Source organism: Lonchura striata, chromosome 37, assembly GCF_046129695.1.
Source record: "Lonchura striata isolate bLonStr1 chromosome 37, bLonStr1.mat, whole genome shotgun sequence".
NCBI classification, from domain to species: Eukaryota; Metazoa; Chordata; class Aves; order Passeriformes; family Estrildidae; genus Lonchura; species Lonchura striata.
The window spans coordinates 1,860,561-1,884,405 of record NC_134639.1 but is presented as its reverse complement, the minus strand read 5'-3'; the positions used below and the strand labels follow the sequence as shown (position 1 = coordinate 1,884,405).

Here is a 23,845-nt window from a genome sequence, read left to right as displayed (position 1 = left end):
CACCCAGGCCAGCTTGGGCACTCTTGGGGGTCTCTGCTCCATGTCAATGACTGGATCTGTGGCTACTTGCAGAAGAGATGCCTCGGAAAACTCCGAGTCAGCAAGTCCTGCTTTTGTGCCTGCACGGCACCTTCAAGAGAAAAGCCTCAGGAAGGCTCAGGACAGCAAGTCCTGCACTCTGATCTTGAGGGCTCCTGCCACAAGGACAGGAGACTCCTGTCAAGGATTGTGCTCTCGCCTCGAGGGCACTGGTGGCAGGGATGGGAGATGCCTCCAAGGCACCAAGTCCCACGCTCTGCCCTCGAGGGCACCTGCAGAAGAGAAGGCTCAGGAAGGCCACGGGTCAGCAAGTCCTGTAGTCTGGCCTCGAGGTCAGCTGCAGGAATAACGCCTCAGAAATCTCCGGGTCAGACACGAACGAGTGTGCTGTGCGGGGGCTCCTCACAGCACTGCTCTGTCCTGTCCTGTCCCGTCGCGTGCTCGGAGCACTGTGGCATGGTCCTGTCACTGTCAGCTCCTATGTCACCACAGGTCACAAAGGGCCCTTTGACACACTGTTCCATGCCATAGTGACCATGCTGCAGCATGTCACAAAGGGCCCCTGCACACACTGCCCCCTGCGCTACGGCCGCCCCTGGCCCACCCAAAGTGGCTCAGGTTGGAAGGAATCCCTCACCCCAAGTGTCTAAGACAGCCCAACAGGGTCTTCAGGAATGGCTCAAACCATCAGCAAATGCTGCCCTGCTCTGCAGGCTCAGGGCAGCAGAAGGAGCCCCCAGGGCTGCCGATGCAGCCGTCCTGGGAAGGGCACGGGGCCTTCCACAGAAACTGGTACGGCCTCCTTGGGACACGTCCCAGCCTGTGGCCATCCCAAACCCGCGGGTGTGGCACACACAAGGAACTGTGGGCCAGGGCAGGAATGCTGCTCTGAGCCCTGGGGCCTGGGGAGTGCTGACACCAGCAGGTGAGGCAGAGTCCCTGCCCAAGCAGACCTGCCATCCCCTGAGCTCTGGCAGGGTTGGTGCCGTGTCCTGCCCCAGAGACCTGTGCCCCTGGGGGCTTCTGTGCCAGAGGGAGCCAAAGCCCAGGTGCACTGGGCCTGTGTTCCTGCCTGCAGGGGCTGTTGGCAGGAGCACCTGGAGCAACTGCTGGCAGCGCTTGCTCTCTGTCAGAAGCTCTTACTCCATGCTGAAATTATTTTCTCATTGAAGTTACTGCCTTCAGCACAAAAACACCTTAGCGGCAAAGGCACAGAAAAATCTGGCAAGGAAGAATCCTCAATTCAGGAAAGCTTTACATCCCATTGCTCAACTCAAGTAGTTCCAAAACACTGCAAACTTCCCAAATTATTTTGGATGGCCTGAGGAGGTGAAGATTTGGAATTTTGCTTCCCATCTCAAAGTAGCAACTCATTTGCCTTAACCTCATCCATTGAGGGTCACTTTACAGAACATAACACTACACAAAAAAAGGGCAAAACCAAGGACCATTCTTTGGTTTGCAAATGGTTTTCTATGAAGGGATGATAATATCCTAGGTCTCTTAAGGATTAAAAGCTCTCAAGAAATGAAAGTCTCCTCAGTGGTAGAAAAGTAGGTCAAACAAATGAGTAGATGGCAAAAGGGCTAATCTCCCCCTGCTGGAGATATCTAAATGCCCAGTAAAGTACAGCTCTCCCCTCTTGTTCCCTTCAGCAGAATCAGGACCATGAAAAGGAAAAGTCACAAATATTCTTTCTGCCTTCCGTAACCAAAGCTGTGCCAAGGCACAGATGCTGCCTTCAAAGTGACTCTAATTCCAGCCTAGAGCTCTCACCTCCCAGACAACTCCTTCCTCAACACCCCACTAACACCAACCCCCCCAAACTCCTGCACAGAAGCCCTCAACACCCCGTCAGGGGCCCCAGTTGTCCCCATCCCTCTGCAGAGCTTTCCCAACCTCCAGCAGACACCCTGGTTCCCTGCACATGCCGTGGGATGGCACTCGGAAGGATCTGCTCCAAGGCCTTCCCCTGGAGCAAGCTCAGGCTGCCAGGCCTATGGATCCTGGATCATCCTTCCCACCGAGCCTTCCTGTGCACGGCTGTTCCATCTGCACCTCAGGGCTCAGCTCAGACTTCTCCACTAAACCAGGAGTGCTGGTAAAGGATGGAGAGCAGCCTGACAAGCTCTTTCTCCAGCTCCCTCTTTACTCTTGGGGAGGTAGAACATTCCACAGGAAAGCAACTGATGCCACAAGGAGAGGGGTGGCCTCAAGCACCTTTGGCAATGAAACAAAGCCTTTGTTTGACATAAGTAAGCCCAAGCAATTCCCAAAAGTAAACAGGTAATTAGCACAGCCATACATAAGTACTCAGCACCAGTTAGCATAAGAAAAACCTGGCAGGCCTAACTTGACCTGAGAGTGACTTGACAAAAAGCTTTAGACAGTGTACCAGAAGAACTAAGGGCAAGTGTGGAGTCAGCCCTGTGCAGGGAAGCCATGAGGAAGACTTTGTGCTGCTTTAGGGCATCGAGACCGCTCCTGGCCAGTGCCTGGACATCAGCTTCAAGGATAGGAATCTGACCCAATGTATTTCCAACCCCCTGCCTATCGAATCGCCTCAGCAGTGTAAAGATGGATGGTATGTTTGGTACAGTTCCTGTATCAACCCACTGAAATTTATACGTGGCGGAGGAATATTTGAGTGGGGTGCAGATCCCCCCCTCCCGCCAGGTCAATAAAAGAGCTTTTGGCAGACAGTGCATTTGCCTGCCAATTCCTTTGAATGAGGGAGACCCCTCAGGACTGCTATATCCTGAGGGAACACCATTGGCCTTGACCTGTAGGCAGCTGCACAAGCTTAAAATCTGCTGCCTCAGCTTAAAGGACTTCTCTTGGCCAGCATCCTGACGTGGATGCAGAACTGCTGTGAGGCACTGCTGGGACCCAGCAGGACAGGACTGCCTGTGTCGTGTCCACATAGCACCCCTCACACAGCCAGGGTCATCCCGAAAACAAACAAATGCTCAGCTGTCAGCAGAGGGGAGCAAGGAGCACTGGGCTACTCTCAGGGTATCTCAGCTGGGCTTGCTCCACAACACGCCCCCATTGGAAGGCCTGCTGGCCTGCTGATGCCCAGCTTCCAGAAAGGCCTACCTTGTTCTCTCCAAGATGCACAGGGAGAGCCAAAGAAGCAGAGCAGGACATTTGGGAAGAAATCCTTCCAAGCCTTTTCTGAGGCCAGGGACACCCCAAGATCAGCCAAGACTCTCCACGCTGCCTGGCCCACCCAGCCCAGCTCTGTGCTGGCCCTGGGCCACAGCAGCTTCCACCAAGCAAGGGCAAATGCATGTAGCCAAGAGTTGAAACATAGCAGACAGGGAAGATGTGAAAAGTGTGTGCGTAAAGGCCTGTTAATTCACAGCTCTCAGAGAGAGCTTTGGGGCTCACAGCTGGACAGAGATGCTGCTGCTCACACCTCTGTCAAAAACAGGAGATCACACCTTGCTGCAGGTGCTTGGGTCGGTCTCTGCAGGTCGAGGCAGATGCCAAACCTGCTCTTCACAGCCTTCTCCCTTGCCCTGCCCCTCTGCCAAGCACAACATGCCTCAAGGACTGAAAGGACCCCAGAGAGCCAAAGGGGGACCCTTGCACCTGCATCACTGGGAGCTCCCTGGGAAGCACTGTCCTTGAGAAGCAAGCCCCTTTCCTCCAAAGGCATTTCCCCAAATGTGTAGCTTTCCTGGGGAACACCAACACACTCTTAAGAAAAGCTGGCAAGGCTGAATGATTTCCAGTCAGGCGCTCCAGCTGTAGCCCGTATTCCCCCAAGTGTGTTTCCAGGTGGAGGCTCAGAGGTGCAGCTCCAGGCCCTCTACAAACACAAGCTGTCCACTGCCTCTTCACCTGCCTCAACTCCAGCCTGTGGTCACGGCAGCAAAACCAGGCTGTTCCCAGCCAGAGCCCAGAGCCCTGTTCCCACAGGATGATCTTGTCAGCACCTTCCAGGACTCTCCGCTGTGTACGCAGCGTTTTTCATGCCCGCTCTCAACAGGCCTTGGAAGGCAGAGCACAACCTGGCTGGCTCTGCCACCAGCACACCCCAAAGACAGGCAGAGGAAGAAGCAGCAGGTGTTGTTTTGCAGCCATACCCAGGAGAAACTGGAAGGTGCCCTCCCTCTGGTCTCACTTGGTTGGCTTTCTGACTGGCTCTGAGGCTGGGGCTTCCATTCCTTGGTTCTGGGGACCAGAACCACACCTGGGATCCCGGCACTGCCTGACAGCGCTCCAGGCTCTGGCACAATCTTAGTTTCGGGCACCGTGCTGCTGCTTCATTTGCTCTTAGGCACACCCAAAGCTCTCGGTTAAGCCCGGATGGTCTCTGGTTCTGCCCTCTCCAGGGATTGCAGCTCCCTGCCCAGGCATTGCAGCTCGCCCGGCCAGCCCCTGCTGACTGCCCACTGCCCTCATTCACACTCAAGGAGGTCTGAGATGAAATCAGAGCACCCAGACAAGGATAAGAAAGGAAGGCCCTCGCCACCCACGGGGGAGCCAATAGTTGAGATCATCACCAAGTCCCTGACGTACAAAAGTCTCTGTAATCTGCACAAAGACATTGTACGACAGGGACATGAGGCTTATACAACCTGGTAACTGCGTGTCTGGGACCTTAGGAGAACAGGCATGCACCTGGATGGTGGTGAGGCAAGGAATTTGGGACCCTTGACCCAGGAGCCAGGTATGAATCAGATTTTTGTAAGAGAGCCAGGCTCCCTTTTCCTGTGGGAGTGGCTTTTAATGAGTGTCAGAGAGAGGTTTGTCCACAAGGAGAGAATGCAGGAGCACCACCATAGAATGTGCTGGAAGACCCTTGAGGAAGGGATCCAACAGCTGAGAAAAGTGGCAGCATTGGAGGAACTCTTTGGGAGGGATGGACAGCATGATAATGACCCTGGCAAGGTCAGGTGCACAGGGCAAATGCTGTGGAGTCTGGCAAATCTAGGGCCATGTCAATGCACCACCTTCATTGCAACGATTACTGCTGATACCAACCGAGAGACAGTGGGTTCTGCTGCCAACAAGTTTAGAAATTGTGAGAGTATGGTCAATGGCCCGATGCAGGCTCATGGCTCTGCTGTGATCAAGGAACTCAAAGAGGAGTTTAAAGAGGAGATGAGGACGATTGGAGATTGATTGCATTATTGTGCCTTGAATGAAGGGACTCCACCACTGAGCGCTGCTGTGCCGGACATGCTGGAACTCCAGCACGAGCTGGCAGCAAGGTGGTACACCACTATTGGCATTGCTAAGGCGTTTTTCTCCATTCCTCTGGCAGCAGAATGCAGGCCTCAGTTTGCTTTCACCTGGAGGGGCGGGCAGTGCACCTGGAACCGACTGCCCCAGGGGTGGAAGCACAGCCCCACCATCTGCCATGGACTGATCCAGGCTGCACTGGAAAATGGTGGAGCTCCAGAACACCTGCAGTACATCGATGGCATCATTGTGTGGGGGAACACGGCAATGGAAGTATTTGAGAAAGAACAGCGCATCATCCAGATTCTGCTGGAAGTCAGCTTCGCCATCAAGAAGAGCAAAGTTAAGGGACCTGCCCAAGAGATCCAGTTCCTGGGAGCAAAGTTGCAAGACAGACAGATTCACATTCCCACTGAGGTCACCAATAAGATCACTGCAATGTCATCACCAAGCAGCAAGAGGGAAACACAAGCTTTCCTATGCACCATTGGCTTTTGGAGAATGCACATTCCCGAGTACAACCAGATTGTGAGCCTTCTTTACCTGGTCACCCACAAGAAGAACGATTTTCACTGGGGCCCTGTGCAGCTGCAAGCCTTTGCCCAGATCAAGCAGGAGATCGCTCATGCTGTAGCCCTTGGCCCAGTCAGGACAGGACCAGAGGTGAAGAATATGCTCTACTCTGCAGCCAGGAGCAATGGTATGTCCTGGAACCTTTGTCAGAAGGTGCCTGGGGAGACTCGAGGCTGACCACTGGGATTCTGCAGCCAAAGTTACAGAGGGTCTGAAGCCAACTACACTCCTACAGAGAAGGAAATCTTGGCTGCCCATGAAAGAGTTCAAGCCACCTTGGAGGTGATTGTCATGGAAACACAGCTCCTCCTGGCACCCTGACTGCTGGTGCTGGGGTGGATGTTTAAAGGAAAAGTTTCCTCTGCCACCATGCCACTGACACCACATGGAACAAAAGGATTGTTCTGCTGTCCTTCATAAGAGTAAATGTTGTTCTGTTCTCCTGTCCTTGTCACAGTGCTCACCCTGCATGAGATGTGTCTGCAAGCCCTGCAACCTCTGGGATTGGGGAGGGCAAATGTTCCTGGGGGAACAGGGATGGGCCAGCTGAGCTGGACTGACCCAGGGGATTTTCCATTCCATGTGACACCATGATCAGCAATCAACTGAGAGAACTGGTGACAAAGGGGGTAGAGGATTAATTTCTGTTTGAAGATATTTTTCTTTCAAAGCAGCACCTACACACACAGAATCTTATCCTGCCACAAGGTTATCAGACATTTTCTGCTGGTAGGCAATTTCCTGTGGATTTGCTTTTCTTCTGTTAGTGTGTCTTGCTGTGCTTTTTTTTAGTTGGGTTTGGAGGGTTTTTTTGGTCGGCTTTGTTTTTTTCCCTGTTGAACTGCCTTTCTTCTCATGCATACATTTTTTCTCCCTTTCCTTGTGGCTTGCTTGGCACCTGATTGCAAGACAAATTTACCCAACTCAGTCATCTTGCCCAGTTATGTTTAGCAGTCACCATTAACTAGATGAGTTCAGTCACAGACTCCCTGCCATTTGGCAGCATTCACAAAGTATTGAAAGTGCATTTCATGTCCTTGTAGAGATAATAGAAATAATCCCCAGTGGTGGTCAAGGGCTGGTCACTGAGGGATGTCACCAGGGCCTGGCTGCCAAGAGGACTCTGTACCATGGATGACATTTGACCCTCATTGTTCAGCCACATTCCCACCCACCCCATGTTCCACTCCTTCAGCCCAGCTCTCTCCAGTCTGGCTCTGAGGAGACCACAGCAGACCCTGTCACAGGCCTGCTGAAGCCTGGGCACACAACATCCCCTTCTCTTCCCTCCCACGTGGGTTCTGCAGTCCCTGCCTTGTCCTGCCAGTGCCTGGAATGGCTGCAGGAGGATTTGCCACATCCCCTTCCCTGCTGAGCCTGACCAGTCCGTGACTCTCCCAGTGCCCCTCCCTGCCCAGACTGGTTCCATGGCTGCCCTTCCCAAGGGCCCAGGACCCTCTGGGATGGCTCTGGCCTTTCCAGGGGGTTTGAGAGAGGTCCCACAGTGACGCTGCCCAGCCTTCTCAACAGGCCTGACACCAAAGGCCTTTTCCACATCCCTCAGTCCCAGATCAGTGCCCAGAACACAGCACAGCCTATCCAGGTCCTAAGGGTGCTTCAGAAGGGAGGCAGCAGGGTTTTCTCCCCACAGACCCTCACTCCTTCCAATGTCTCTCTGTGCAGTCCATGGATGCCCTGAGCATTTTGTCCTGGAGCCTCCCTGCCCAGGATGTTTGTCTCTATGCTGTCCTAACCACAGCCCAGCAAAGAATTCAGGTGGTTTCCCCGAGGACATTACTCTCAGAGTAAAATGGCCTCAAGGCACTGTTTGTGCCACTGGAATTGTGCCACCCCCAAGTGCTGCTGATGGTGTGTGTGCTCACTCAGGTTCATCTCCCCACACACACAGGATGCACTGCTGAAATCTCCCCAGTACAGAGCAAACATGGCCTGCTGGCCTGGTCACTTGGTGTCCCTCCATGCAGGGACAAACAATCTCCTGCAGGTGGGGGAGAGGCCAGTGCTGGCAGTGGTGGTTGCAGGGGCTGGTGTGGGACAATTGTCGTGGGGCACCTTCCCAGGCTGTCCCCAGAACAAAGACACAGCCCAGGCCCTGCTCTGCTGCTCCATCAGGGCCATGCCAGGAGCTCTGGCTGTGCCAGGACACTGCTGTGTGCCCTCCCTGCACACTCCCCCTCTGCCCAGGCACTGGGCTTTGCTGTGCCAGGGCATTCCTGGAGCACATTGCTGACAGCAGCTCTGGAGGAGAGCAAAGCCTTCCTGCCCTGCCCTCAGGAGATGCCCTTGGCTGATGGAGCTGCTGTGCTGGAGCCCAGCTGTGTCCCAGCAGTGCCCACGGCCTGTCCCTGCCTGTGGTCACAGCACGGACACGCAGCAGGACAGTGACCAAGCTGCCAGAGCACTGCGGCCTCACAGCCACAGCAGGGCTGGCAAGGAGAGGGTGGAGTGGGAAGGGCAGCTCCAAAAGGAACAATCCCTGCTGCTCCCTGGCAGTGCTGCTCTGCTGGAGCTCTCTTCCCCTTCTCCCCTCTAACTTCATGCAGGCCTCAGAGCTGGGATCCCAGATAAAACAGGCACTGCAGGGTACTTTATTTTGTTCAAATGTAGCAATAGCACAAACCTGGTTAACAGAGCTTATGGGTCACATTCAAGAGGCAGACAGTGAATTAGATGGTGGGGGTTAAAAAAATGTTATTGAGGATACTTTTATGAGCTAAAAACCCACTGAACATTACCCAAGGATCTGGGCAGGCCTGTTGGGCATTTCATGAGTTCCATTCCAAAAGTTTGGCAGAAGAAAACAGGCAATAGGTAGCTTCAGAGAAGCAGCCAGTCATCATTTTCCTCAGGGCATCCTTGAGCTCCTGGTTCCTCAGGCTGTAGATGAGTGGGTTCAGGGCTGGACGCACCACCGAGTACAGAACTGACACTGCCAGATCCAGGGATGGGAAGGAGAGGGAGTGGGGCTTCAGGTAGGCAAAGGCTGCAGTGCAGAGAAACAGGGAGACCACGGCCAGGTGAGGGAGGCAGGTGAGAAAGGCTTTGTGCCGTCCCTGCTCAGAGGGGATCCTCAGCACAGCCCTGAAGATCTGCACATAGGAGAAAACCATGAACACAAAACAGGCAAATGACAAAAAGGCACTAACAGCAAGGAGCTCAAGTTCCCTGAGTTTAGAGTGTGAGCAGGAGAGTTTGAGGACCTGTGGGTTTCACAGAAGAACTGGCCCAGGGCATTGCCCTGGCACAGGGGCATGGAAAATGTATTGGCCGTGAGCAGCAGAGCATTGAGAATGGCACTGGCCCAGGCAGCTGCTGCCATGTGGGCACAAGCTCTGCTGCCCAGGAGGGTCCCGTAGTGCAGGGGTTTGCAGATGGACATGTAGCTCTTGTATCACATGAAAGTGAGAAGGGAAACCTCTGCTGAAATGAAAAAGACAAACAGAAGCAGCTGTGCAGCATACCCTGAGTAGGAGATGTCCCTGGTGTCCCAGAGGGAATTGTGCATGGCTTTGGGGACAGATGTAGCCCAGGTCGCTGAGGGCCAGGTTGAGCAGGAAGAAGAACATGGGCGTGTGCAGGTGGTGGCCGCAGGCTCCGGCGCTGATGGTGAGGCCGGTGCCCAGGAGGGCAGCCAGGGAGATGCCCAGGAAGAGGCAGAAGTGCAGGAGCTGCAGCTGCCGCGTGTCTGACAGTGCCAGCAGGAGGAAGGGGCTGATGGAGCTGCTGTTGGACATTTCTGCCTCAGGAAATTATTGTCTCCTGAGGAGAAAACTACAGCACTAAGTCAGGCCACACTTCCGTGAGCAAAATCTATTGCATATCTCATAGCACTGGAACATTTAGGGTCTTTACTTTTAAGAACACTTCTCTACATTCCCCTCACCTGGGCTCTTGGTTTTGCAGGAATTCAGAGCAGGGCTCAGGAGGATTCCTTCTTCTTGAGCAGTGAGAGGTAACTGAGAATGCTGGGTGATCTCCAATTAAATGAACTTGGAAACACCAAAAATCTTTTCAGCTCTGCTGTTTGCATTTTGCCCATCTGAAGAACTGAGCTGAGCGAATTCCTTGTATTTGTTCACCCAGCTGCAGCTGCCACAGTCAGAAGTGGTTGTGGCTGTTTGAAATCCCTGACATTTCTAATTAACTGCAGGTGAAATCGTGTGGGTCTGAGAGGCACAGGGATGGTCTCTCAGTGCAGGGACAATGGAGCAGCTCTGGCCATCAGGGCTGTTCTCAGCTGTCCCTTGCTGGCAGCTTCAAGCTGCAGGAGAGGCACGCAGAGGAGTTCCCCTAGAGAGAACCAGGGCAGTGCTGAGAGCAGAGGCTCTGGGGTGAGACAGCACATGGACAGAGCCCTCGCCTTCCCTCAGGGTGCCTCACTGGGATCTCAGTTGTCTCCTGCCAGGCTGCTGGACAGAGGGATCACTGCAGCTGCCCAGGTGCAGGTGCCCAGCAGCATTTCCCTGGCCCTAACACTGAGCTGTCTCCTCCATGAGGATCCCACGCAGCCCAGAGACACCACGGGAGAGCTGTGCCCTTCTGGAGGGCACCTGCAGCCCTGCAGGACACCCAGGGAATCAGCTGAAGGGCCCCTGAGGACACCTGGGCACTCTGCTCCCACAGACACATGTCCACAACAGGGTCCCAAGGCTCCCTGCCTGGACGGGCACCTGCCACCACCAGACCCTGGCACTGCCTCAGAAAACCCAATGATGGCAATGGGGACAACACAGGCATCTGGGCATGGCAGTGAAATGTCACAATGCTCCTGCCAGGCTGTGCCCAGGAGCTGCTCCTGGCCAGAGCTGTCTCTCTGCAGCACTGCCCTGGCCAGGAGCTGCCTCTGTTCCAGGAGCCCGGCCCAGCTCAGCAGCACAGACACAGCATCAGGACTTCTCCTGTGGGTTGGCTGCTGAGTCCCTGGCCATCAGTCCCTGAAAGGGAGTGGCAGAAATCTCTCAAGAATTCAAAGTTACAATCAAACTCCAAAGTTTCCTGAAGTTTTAATGGGTCCCACTGAGGGACAGGACTGAGAAAGTGTCCCCAGGTTCCAGTCACAGCAGAACACTGGAGGCAGAGTTGGCAGCTGGGGACAGGCAATGGAAAGGTGTCTCTGGTGCTGAGCAAATCTGGATGTGTTTCAGGAATGCAAAGGGCCCAGGCCTGAGCCCCAGCCCCTGGCAAGGCAGATCCTGTCCCTCCCTCATTGCTCAGGGCTCTTCCCGGGATGGGCACTGGCATGTGGGGATGTGCAATGCCAAGGGCAGGACCATGGGGCGGCCCTGCCAGGCTGCTGAGCAGGGACAAGGAGGCACTGAGGCCCCAGGGCTGCAAGGGTCACTTGTCCCCTCGTGGCCTCAGGCCCAGGGCCAGCAGCCACGGCCAAAGGGCTGCACAGGTTGGCTCTGTCAGGGCCTTGCAGCTGCTGCACATCCCTGTGCCCTCTGTAGCCCAGGCTGTCCCACGGTGTCCCTGCCCTGCGCCTCTGTCCCTGCAGGCTGTTGTCACCCCCGGCTGCCCCACCTCGCTGGCCCTTCCTTTGCTGGCAGCTCTGCCTCCTGCTGACCCTGCCTGGCCACACAAAGCCTTGGGCTGATACCCAAAGGGTTCATTCCATTTTTACCCTGCCTGTGAACTTCCAGCACAGGAACAAGGCATGCAGGGGCTGCTTTCCCAGCAGGGACAGTTGGAAGAGAAGAAGAAGACATCTGGCTCAAGGGTGCAGTGATAGAAAAAACAAGGACTGAATCTGGGAACTTCGGGTGGGTTTAATGGAAATGGGTAAATCGTAATTAGCATTTAGGAACTGTATATGAGCAATACACTGGTAAAATTACATGTCTGCATCAGATGAGGAGTTATCCCTCACTAGGCCTCAGGCCTGAATAAATTATACCCTCTGAAAAGCAAATTAGTGTTAAGGAGCCTCATTGTGATATTTCCGAGATTTGGTGACAGCGGGGCCTCACAGAACCCAGGACTCAGCTGCGACACTGCCCAAACTCATGGAACAAAGGGTCCATGGTGACACAGCAGAACCCCATGGAATCAAAATCCATTTTGGCACATTGGGGACACATTGAACCAGTGGTCCATTGTGATAGTGCAGATCCAAGGAGATCATTGTGACACTGAGAAACCTCTGGGAACCAAGGGGACACTCTGACACAGAAAGGCCTCGTGGAACCAAGGGTCCCTTGTTAAACTGTGTGGCCTCATGGAACCATGAGCCATTGTGACACAGCATGGCCACACGGAGCCAAGGGGCCACTGTGACACTGCAGATCCAGGGAGACCATTGTGACTGAGGAACCTCATGGAACCAAGAGTCCATTGTTCCACTGTGGGGCTCTGTGGAACCAAGGGGAGCACAGTGACATTGCGAGGCCTCATGGAACAATGGAGACTATCCTGACACTTTGGGACACACTGGAACACAGGGACCATTAGAGCATGGCAGGCCCTCATGGAATCAAGGGGAATACAGTGAACACTGTTGGGGTCCATGGGATGAAGGGTCCATTCTGACTCCACGGGACAAAGGATGCCATTGTGACACTCTGGGGCATCATGGAACCAAAGGTCCCTTGTGACACAGCAGGGCCTCATGGAACCATGGAGGCCTTTTTGACACTTTGAGGCCTGTGAAACCAAAGGGCCACTGTGGCACTTCAGGGCCTCTTGGAGCCAAAGGGACCATAGTGACACTGTGGGGCTCAGTGAAACCAATGGTCTGTTGTGACACTGCAGGGCTTTATGGCATCATGGAGACCACTGTGACACTTTGGGCCCCATGGAACCAAGGGGCCATTGTGACACTACAAGGCCTCATGGAAGCAAGGGGCCATTGTGACACCATGGGGACATGGCAGGCCAAGGGGCACTTGTCACACTGTGTGGCACCATGGAACCAAGGAGTCCATTGTGACACTCCAGGGCCTCATGGAACTAAGGATCCATGGAACAGTGCAGGACTCCATGGAACCAAAGGTCCATTGGGACATTGTGGGGCCCATTGGAAGCCTGGAGGCCATCGTGACACCTTGAGGCCTTGTTGAATCAAGGGGCTCTGCAGGGCCTCATGGAACCAAGGAGACCCTTCTGACATTGTGACTCCCCATGGAACCAAGGGTCCATTGTGATACTGCGGCACCAAGGAGACCCTTGTGACATTGCAAGGCCTGATGGAAGGGACCATTGTGACACTATGGAGCCCCATGGAAACAAGAGGCCAGTGTGACACATCTGGGCCTCATGGAACCAAGGATCCAATATGACACCACCATTGTGACACTGCAGGGCCCCGTGGAAACAAGGGGCCGGTGTGACATTGCAGTGCCCATGGAAACAAGAGACCAGTGTGACAAAGCTGCCAGGACAGACAGACAGGCATGGCCTTGGCCTCTGGTGGCTGCAGTTCATCAGCCTCTGAAACACTGGGGCTCCTTGGGTTTCTACCTGTGGATAGCATTGTGACATGGTGGGGACCCTATGGATCCAAGGGACCACTGTGACACTGCGGGGCCTCGTGGCACCAAGGACGTCACTGTGGCACTGCTGGGCCACATGGTCCCAAGGGGCCAGTGAGAAGCAGCAGGGCTTGGTGGATCCAAGAGTCCATCGCAGGTATTTAAGGGTCTCGTGGAACCAAAAGGCTGTTGTGATCCTGTGGGGCATTGTGGATCCGTGGAGAGCATTGTGGCATTGCAAGGCCCCATGGAATCATGGAGACCATTGTGACACTTTGGGCCCATTGGAGCCAAAGGGCCATTGTGACCCTGCAGGGCCTCATGGAAGCGCAGGGCCATTGGGACACTTGAGAAGCAAGGAGAACATTGTGACATTACAGGGCCTGGTGGAACCAAGGGAACATGGAATGGGTCTGGCCGGTTGGGCCTCCCAGGGACCACCTGACAGGTCCAGCTGATCTTGGAATGCCTAGGGCTGCCTCTCATCAGTCTCTGGAGACCTGGAGCCCTGTGACTTCCTTCCTACTAAAATGAACCATCCATCTTTCCAGGTGCCCATGGCCAAAATTGATACTCCTCCTGAAAAGTTCCCTATATGCAAGGGTTCTCCCAGACAAAAGTTGCCAGGACAGAGAGCTCTGGCTGGCCTTGGCCTCTGGTGGTCACCTCTTATCTCAAGGAAGCTCTGAAGAAAGTATTTGAACAGGTTTGACCACTGAGACACCAATGAGTCTCTCTTCCTCTGAAAAACTCAGATGCTCTTCTGATCATATGTGTCTTTTCTTTCTCATTGTGTGTTATGCATGAAATATTATTTTCAGCTAAAGAATAGTATTCTTCTTACTTTACCAGTGTTTTCAGACACAAAACAGCTCGTCTACATATGGATCCAGGTCACCTGTACAAGCAAACACAATGAAGAATGCAGCAGGAATGATTTGTCTCTTCTCCCATCTGTCACATCTCTGGAGCTGGAGGTGCAGCCCCAGCACTTGGGTGTTGGAGGGATGCCGCGGGAGACAAGACTCATGATATCATGATCATCAAGTCTCAGTTTATTGTGACAGATTACACAGTTTATATATGTTCGTTAATTAGCTCATACATATTGCAAAAGCCAAGCTCATGATTGGTTGCTATGTGATTTGTACTATTATCTTAAAAGTATCTTTGTGAATGATACTTGCCTGTCCAGCTGGCCTTGCAGCTAGGACAGCTTAGTACTTCTTTGTGTTTCTCTATCTACTTCTACATACCAAGCAGTTTCAATATCCTGCTTTCTGCACACCATCTACTCTTCAGGGCCATGCGAACTTTGCAGCAGTCACGTAGCCCTCCCTATTTGGATTAATTTTACAGTATCATGTCCCTTGTCGTTCAACCATTCCTCTGTCAGGCTCTCTTCATCTCCCCCGTTTTCCTTTTGTACAAGAAGGTGTGCATTCAGCATTTTCTGCAAAAGCTGCTGCATCAAGCCTTGCAAGCAAGTAAACACACAGGGCAAAACAAGCAAAAGCATCACAATTATGCTTAGAACTATTATGCTGTATTTGATAATGTCTCTTAACCATGGTCCGATCCCCAATCCTTTTAGCTATCTTTTTAAATCTAATCTATCTTCTACTTTTAACTGTTGAGTTAGCTTGGTCAATTTTCGTATTTGCTTATGGATAGATGTAGAGTGATCAGATAAGTTCATACAGCACATTCCTTCAAATTCTTCACAACTATGACCTTGGGCTAGAAGAAGCAAATTAGTGGTAAGTGCTCTGTTTTGCAGAACTGCATGACAGATACTACCTATATTTGTGGCAAGCTCACTCAACATTTTAGATGGAATACTAATTTACTTTTTTGTCCAGTAGGCCAGGATTTTCAATTGTGTGAGAGCTTGCACTGAAGTAACTCGTGGGGTGAAAAATGAGGTTATATTACAGAAGTGCACCCCACTTCATATTTCTCATGTTTTTGATTGTTCTGTTTAACATGAAAGGAACAAACTTAATTCTAAATACAAACTATATTTATGATAAACTTAATGTTATGCTTTTGATTACCTAATTGATTGTCCCTCTTTTTCTTTTGCCATTGAAAAGCAATGGCAAAATGAACAGAAAAATCACAGGCATTACTAAAACTCATTAAAACTTAGCAAAAAAGTCTATAACATAATTAAAAACACACTTATGAAAAAACTTAAAAGCCTACAATCTTCTGTGGGTGAAACACGAATCTTTGTACAATCCACTTTTGCTGTGCATCCTCTGATTTACTTGTGGAGAGATTAGTGTTCTCTTGAAATTGATAAGTTTAACATTCTTCACTGAAATCTATCCAGATTCTGCACCTGCTAAAACACAAACAAACTCAATACTCCCCACAGGGACTGGAGTGTCCTCTCTCAATTCTGTTTCTTAAAATTTGCATGAAGAAATGGAAATATCAACATCTTTGTTATAAACATGAAAAAACATCAAGAACAAAACAATGCATATAGTAAAGAAACTAACAACAAATAAAAATCAATCAGATAATACACAACTAATATTACATATAAAATCACAGTTACCAAGTGCTACACTATCAAATTGTCATCCCAGAGTCTGCAGCAGCTGATAAACCTTAAAACAACAGAGATTTGGATAAAACATGTCCGGATCATGTTTCTCCAAAACTCCCTTTGAGGCTCAGCTGCCCTACATGGTCAAATTGTCAAGCCAAAAGGACTTGAATACTTTTTGATGCAGAAAACGCCTGGGTCAATCACACCATCCACGTAGAGCCAGAGCTTGGCCAGAGCTCAAACTCTAATTGGAGGATATGTTTTAACACATTATAAAACAAAAGTCCTAGAAATAACAGTTATAAGTAAAAAACCTTATTATTAAAAAGTTATCAAACCATTAAATAATTGAACCTATTTAAAATCTCTTTCAAGACAAAAATTCTCTAAATACAATAAACCCTTTCTTCAGAAATCTGAAAATTTGAAGTCTGAAATTTTGAATTAAAATTTGGATAATGAATTTTTAAAGGAAGATGAATTGCAGCTGCATAAAAGATTGGATAAAGAAAACACATGAGTAGTTAAAAAATCAAAAACACAGGATCCTGAAAAAACATCTTGTAATCAATCACCTAAAGAGACAATAAAACATATGAAAACTGACTGTAAATACTATAACAACACCTTAATACCTTAATACCTTAATAATAATTCTTATCACAAAAATCAGACAACTCACATTTTATGATCAACCTATTAACAAGAAATGTTTAAAATAGTTTAAGACAATCCTTTTAAAGCACTCATATAACATTAGTAACAATCACTACTTATCATTACCTACAAAAACTTAACAATCACTATTTATCGTATTATCTAAAAAACTTAAAAATCATTATTACTTATATTATTATCTATAAAAACCCAAAGACAGAGATTACAAACTCAATACTAAAATTCCACCAGATGACATTTTCTCAACTCTTTGTTTTCAGAGACATTTTTGGTAATTAAATCATTATTAACATTTTTATCTTTATACAGTGATTTATACAGCCGATACAGACACACACAGGCTCACAACAACCTGGTCTGTGATGCCACACAATCACAGAATCACAGAATTACTGGGTTGGAAGAGACCTTTAAGGTCATAAGTCCAACCCACACACTAACACCACCTTTGCAAAATTATGGCACTGAGTGCCACATCCAGTCTTTTTTTTAAACACATTTCATGATGATGACTCCACCACCTCCCTGGACAGACTATTCCAGTACTTTATCACCCCTTCCATAAAAAACTTTTTCCTAATATCCAACCTAAATTTTTCTTGGTGTAGCTTAGGACTGTGTCCTCTTGTTCAGTCACTTGCTGTGAGGAGAAAGAGACCGACACGCACCTGACTGCAACCACCTTTCAGGGAGTGTAGACAGTGATAAGGTCACCTCTGAGTGTCCTCTTCTCCAGGCTAAACAACCCCAGCTCCCTCAGTCGTTCCTCACAGGACTTGTGTTCCAGACCCCTCACCAGCCTTGTTGCCCTTCTCTGGACATGCTCCAGCCCCTCCATGTCCTTCCCAAACTGGGCGTCCCAGAACTGGACACAGCACTGGAGGAACAGTGCCAGGACAGGGGAGGAATGCCAAGTACACCAGTGCCAAGTACAGGGGAAGAATGACCTCCCTGCTCCTGCTGGCCACACCATTCCTGATCCAGGCCAGGGGCCATTGGCCTTCTTGGCCACCTGGGCACACTGCTGGCTCATGTCCAGCCTGCTGTCGACCAGTGCCCCCAGGTCCCTTTCTGCCTGGGCACTGTCCAGCCACACCATCCCCAGCCTACAGCGGTGCAGGGGTTATTGTGGACAAAGCACAGGACCCGGCACTTGGACTTGTTAAATCCCATCTTGTTGGATTTGGGCCCTGGATCCAGCCTGTCCAGGGCCCTCTGCAGAGCCTTCCTACCCTCCAGCAGATCCACACTCACATCCAGCTTGGCGTCATCTGCAAAGATGTCCTTGGTTCCAAGAGGCCCCTGAGTGTCACAATGTCCCTTTGGTTACACCAGGCCCTACACTGTCACACTGGTCTCCTTGGTCCCATGGGGCCCCAAAATGTGACAATGGACTCCTTGGTTCCATGGGGCTTCACAGTGTCACAATGTTCTCATTGGTGCTGCAGTTTCACAGGGGCCCCTTGGTTCCATGGGGCCCCAGGGTGCCACAAAGGCCCCATGGTCACATGAGGTCCCACACTGTCACAATGCTCTCTGTGCTTCCACAAGTTCCCTCAGTGTCACAATTGACTCCTTGTTTCCACGAGGCCACACAGTGTCACCATGGCCTCTGTGGTTCCACCAGGACCCAGTGTCACGGGGACTCCCTGGTCCCATTGGGCCCCAGAGCACCACAATGGAGCCCTGGTTCTATGGGGCTGCACAGTGTCACCTTGGTCCTCTTAGTTCCACGAGGCCCTGCAGTGTCACAATGGCCCCAGAGTGCCCCAATCATCACAGAATGACAGAATCAAATAGGCTGGAAAAGACCTTTGGGATCATCAAGTCCAACCAATGCCCTAATACCGCCTTGTCACCCAGACATGCCACTGAGTGCCACTGGAGAGGGACAGTGACTCTGCCACCTCCCTCCCTGGCCTGCCCATTCCAATGCCCACTCACCCTTTCTGTGAAGAACTTCTTCCTCTTGTCCAGACCAAACCTCCCCTGCTGCAGCATGAGGCTGTGTCTTCTTGTCCTGCCCTCCAGCAGATCCACACTCACACCCAGCTTGGTGTCACCTGCAAATTTGGGGATGGTGGGCTCGATCCCCTCACCCAGATCATCGGTGAAGATGTTAAACAGGACTGGGCCCAACACAGATCCCTGGGCGACAGCACCAGAGACTGGACACCAGCTGGGTGCAGCACCATCCCCACCCCTCTCTGGGCCCAGCTTCCAGCCAGCTCTTCCATCTCCCAGCCAGGAGGAAACCTGCCCAAGCCATGGGCGGCAGCTTTTCCAGGGAATGCTGTCAGAGACAGTGTCCAAGGCTTTTCTGAAGTCCAGATGGACACATCCACAGCCTTTCCCACATCCACAGGTGGGTCACCTGGTCATAAAAGGAGATCAGGTTGTTCAGGCAGGACCTGCCCCTCTTAAATCCACGCTGGCTGGCTCTGACCCCTCGGCCATCCTGTGGGTGCCCTGTGGTGGCTCTCAAGGTGATCTGTTCCATAACCTTCCCAGACACCGAGGTCAGGCTGACAGGCCTGGAGCTCCCCAGATCCTCCTTCCAGCCCTTCTTGGGGATGGGCTCACACTGGCACCTCCAGTGCTCTGGGACCTCCCTGCTGAGCCAGCACTGATGGTAAATGATGGGGAGCAGCTTGGGGAGCTCATCCACCAGCTCCCTCATCCCCCTAGGATGGATCCCATCTGCCGCGCTCCCGCCCCGGTTCCCTTTTCTCTCAGCCCCGGCTAGCTCTTCTCTGGGGCGAGAGCGGGCGATGGAGGCACCCTCCGCCGCTCCCAGCTGGGGTTTGGAGAGTGCCTTTGTGGGTTCCAGGCAGCGCTAGCAAGCCTCGCGGTGGTAAATGAAGAGCGGATCCTGCTGGGGGCTAAGTCCGAGTTTATTGTAGCCCAACGGGGCCAAATGTCCTAGAACAGTGCCAGCCAACAGGAACAAGCACAAGGTGCTTGCACTGGCTTATAAACTGTAAGGGAGGGGTATCCAACGACCAATGGGGATAGGGATAGGGGGTGGCTCCGGGATGGGGGGATATGGTGGGGTCCAATGGGGGAAGGATATGGGGGGAGCCCCAGGTCCTCGCCCAATCACCCGGTGCCCTGAGTAGAAGCTTCTGGATGGATGGGAAGGGGCACCGAGTGATAGACAAGGCACCTGGGGGGGGTAAAATGCCTCTTTCAGGGTGATGGATAGATACTGGGAAGGCGGGAAGGGAGGACAAGGCAGGAAAACTGGGGATAAACCAAGTTGCACACGGGGGTACAAAGGAATAAACCAATACATAATACAGGGATAATAAAACATATACATAACACAACTCCACACCCATCTGATCCCATACACCTGTGAGCATCTGAGTGGCTCAGCAGGACCCCAGCTGCTTCCTCCTGGATTACAGGGGGCTGTTCTGCTTCCTGTGCCCATCTACCAGCTCAGGAGAGCTCTTGTCCTGAGAACAGCCTATCCTAATATTGAAAATTAAAAGAAACAAGATGTTAAGGAGCTTGGCCTATTCCTTATCTTTAGCTACTGTATTTTCCACTGCATCCAATAAAGAGTGGAGGTTCTCATTATCCCATAAATTGCAACTGAGTTATTTGTAGAAAAGTTTTCTAATATTTTTCACAGAAGTGGCCAGGTTAATCTATTATTGAGATTTCACCTCTTTCCTCTTTTTTCCTGCATGACCTAACAATATCCTTAAATGCTTGCTAAGTTGCCTGACCTTCTGTCCAAAGTTAATGCACCCTCTTCTTTCCCCTGAGTTCCCACAAAAGCTCCATGGGCAGTCAGGGCAGTCATTTTCCTCACCAGCTCATCTTTTGCCACACTGGGACAGGCTGCTCCTTCCCCCTTAAGATTACTTTCTCAAAATGTGCCCTTTGTTCCTGAACCCCTTTGTTTTTAAGGGCTTTTTCCCTTAAAAATATCGGTACCTGATTTGGTACTCCTCAAGTTAGCATCCTAAATAGGCCAAAGACTGCCCTTCCTAATTCCAGTGTGGAAGTTTTGTTGCTTTCCCTCCTTCTTTCACAGATCATTGAAAACTTGATTATTTCATGGTCCCTGTGCCCCAGGCAGCCTCTGAGCCCCACATCTGCCACCAGCCCTTCTCTGTTTGTGAGCAGCAGGAGACAGAGCTTTCCTTGGGAGTGGAGTGTTACAAAAATTTGGTAAAACAGAAAACTCCTTAACACCAGTGCAGCTTTAAGAAGCAGCATTCTTTATTCAGCCGGATGCACGGGGGATAGCTCCTCCCAAAGCCGAGCTTGCTGAGTACAGGAAAGTTTCTGTTCATGTTCTGTATTTTGCACACATATTCATTGATTGTCCTGGACTAAACACACATCTGATAATCATTTTTCCAGAATCATTAACATATTTCCTCTCCCCATTACCCATGCTGTCTTCTGTCCTGGGGATCTTCCCTGGTGGTCCCTGGTGGTCGTGGACCCCAATGTTCCCGTGGGCCTGGCTGAGCTGGCAGGACACTGAGGCTGGTGAACTTCCAGTTCCCCTTCTCCCACAGTTGGCATTGTGTGGTTTCCATAGGCCTGGGGAGTTGGAGAACAAGCTCCAGTTGTCAGCTCACCTGGTGGAGACAATTCATCATCTGGTGACATGAGGTCACAGAGTGGACTGTGACATCACAGAGTGGGCATCAAGCAACTACAGCATCATTGACTGTCTCTGTGACATCAGATAACAGGCTGTGACATAACAGCGGACTATGATATCACAGAGTGACATCAGAGACCAGCTGTGTGACATTAGAGATCTGGCTGTGACATCTCAGAGCAGGCTGAGACATCCCAGAGGGGCTTTGTGACATCCCAGGAGGGCTCTGTGAGGTCACTGGGTTGGTCACTCCGCCCCAGCCCCCCCTCACAGTTTCTCCCAACAAGTCCAATGCTGTTCATGCCCAGTGGAGTCCCTGTTCCCCGGTATCCTCCCAGTCCACCTGGAGCCACAGCCTCCACCCAAGGATGTTCCATAGGATCCACCCCAGAGCCTGACATGGGGACAAGGGGCCAGGGCTGTGTGACCAGGACATCAAGGATGTGGATTATCCAAGTCCCTGTGGCCTGAGTTGAGTTCCCCAGGGCAGGAAAGATGTCTGGTAGCTGGAGCAGGGCTAGGGAAGGGCCTCCAAGGTGGGGCTGGAGCCCTTGGGCTGTGAGCAGAGGCTGAGGGAGCTGGGCTTGTCCAGCCCGGAGCAGGGAAGGCTGAGAGGCTCCTCATCCCAGCCTGGCAGTGCCAGCGAGGAGGAGATGGAGAACACAGAGCCAGGCTCTTCACCGGGGGCCTGGTGGGAGACAAAAGCCAATGGGTGGAAGGGGAAACAGGGAAGATCAGCCAGGACAGAAGATGAAATGAGTCAGTTGGTTTCAGCATTTCCTCAACACCAAAAGCAGCCTGACCTCCCTTCTCCATCCACCACTGACAGCTTTGCAAATCAGGAATTGTTTGAGCTCTTTTGCCCCCACTCCAGGATGAGCATCCTGATGCAAGAACTTAACTGTGTTTATATCTATCAGAGAACCATGTAAGTCTAAAATCAGTTTTAGTATGGAAATCACTTGTGGATGGTGGACTCATCAGATGCTGCTGGGATGTTGCACATAGCTCAGGGAAGAGCGTGATTGTTATTAAATTGTGTCCTGTTTTACCATGGTCTGTTGGCCATGAAGAGAAACTTTCTGTGCCTCTGAGTCTCACCAGTTCCTGACTCCCAAAGGACACAAACCTGATGAGTTGTGGTTCCCACTCCAGTGGTGGTACTTGGAGCTCCCTCCATCCCCAGAGCAGAGCTCCCTTGTCCCAGAAAGTCCCTGGCAATGCAGGGATGAAGGAAACAGGACAGGCTGTGAGGATCACAGGCAGGGCACAGACAGGGATTTGGGGTGGTTGTGAGCCCAGGGCAGGACCCGGCCCTTGGCCTTGGTGAACCTGAACCCATTGTCCTGGGCCCATGGCTCCAGCCTGTCCAGATCCCTCTGCAGAGCTTCCTGCCCTCCAGCACAGCCACACTCCACCCAGCCTGGGCTCACCTGGAACTGCCTGAGGGTGCCCTCGATGGCCTTGTCGAGATCAGCAATAAAGAGATTTCACTGGCCTGGCCCCAGCCCTGAAGGGTCTTTGTCGCTGTTGAGGCAGGACGGGAATTAAGAGGTTCTGACTCAGAAGACTGTTGAGAGTAAACTCCGGTTAATTCAAAATGCACTGCTCCTTTATACAGAGCTCCGCAAGGACCAAATCCATTGGTTCTGAAGTGAAAACAACCCACCACCATTGGTGCAGTGTGGAGAGTTTTGTGGATGAATGGCTTTGTGAGAAAGGACATGACTACATGCAGTTAGTGAAGCAGTAGCTGAAAATTGCATAGTGCAGCAATAGCAGATGTAGCAACAATATCTTATGTCCTTGGGTAAGCTGGTTCCCAACAGTAGAATGTTCAGCAAAAAGATAAATGTAAGGGAAAACAAAGCAAGCTTAGAAAGCCCCAAAGGCAGGGTTGACCTGTTTTTGATACACCAATGATGAGCCTAAGTTTTGTAATATGCATGAGCTTCATTATAACGGGTATAACTACATGCGTGCTTGGAATAAACTGAGACTTGTTGACATTATAGAATGGACTTGTCTCCCGTCATTTTTTCCACAACTGTCTTGGAACCATCTGGCTCTGCTGCTGCCACAGCTGCCAGCTTGTGGTCATCTTGCTCATTTTGCCCCTCTTTGGCCTCTTCTCCAGGAGCAGAGGGAGCTGGGGCAGAAACTGCTGTTCCTTCTGCCATCTGCGGCAAGAGAGAAGCATGAGGGACAGGCTGTTACCTCTCATTTATAACCTCGTTCCTCCTCGCATCCACAAACACCACTTCCAAGGAGAAATCAGTGACTTTGTTAGCGATGGGACTCTTAAGTCTCTCCGACCATATTAAAATGGGCTAACTCAACAGAACTCTATTTGATTCACTCTATGAATTTGATAGTCCTCCCTGGCTACCATCAGCAAGCAACGGTGCCTCTGCACAATGCAGCTTTTAGCTCTTGAAAACTCTGAAATGGAAAAGCAGGAGATAGCCAGCACGGACTTTGTTATTGCTGTGGCAGAAAAGGAAAACTCAAACTGGATCAGAATCACATGCAGTGCACGAAAAGGGCAGGAAAGTTTGTGCAGGAGACTCTTTACTTGCTGGAAAGAGAGAAAATGGGCGGGGCTTCTCCTCCTAGCAAACCAACAATCTACAAGTTGGAAGTGTCCCCTCCTCAGGTGGCTAAAGCACTTGGATG

At 51.3% G+C, this 23,845-nt stretch overlaps 1 protein-coding gene and 1 pseudogene across 1 annotated transcript in view; one reads left to right on the top strand and one right to left on the bottom strand.

The window, feature by feature from the left end:
* LOC110469521 (uncharacterized) overlaps positions 1-23,845 on the top strand; it is a 612,305-nt gene that overhangs the window by 238,540 nt on the left and 349,920 nt on the right. The window lies entirely within an intron of this gene.
* On the bottom strand, positions 8,595-9,563 carry LOC144247976 (olfactory receptor 14J1-like; annotated as a pseudogene).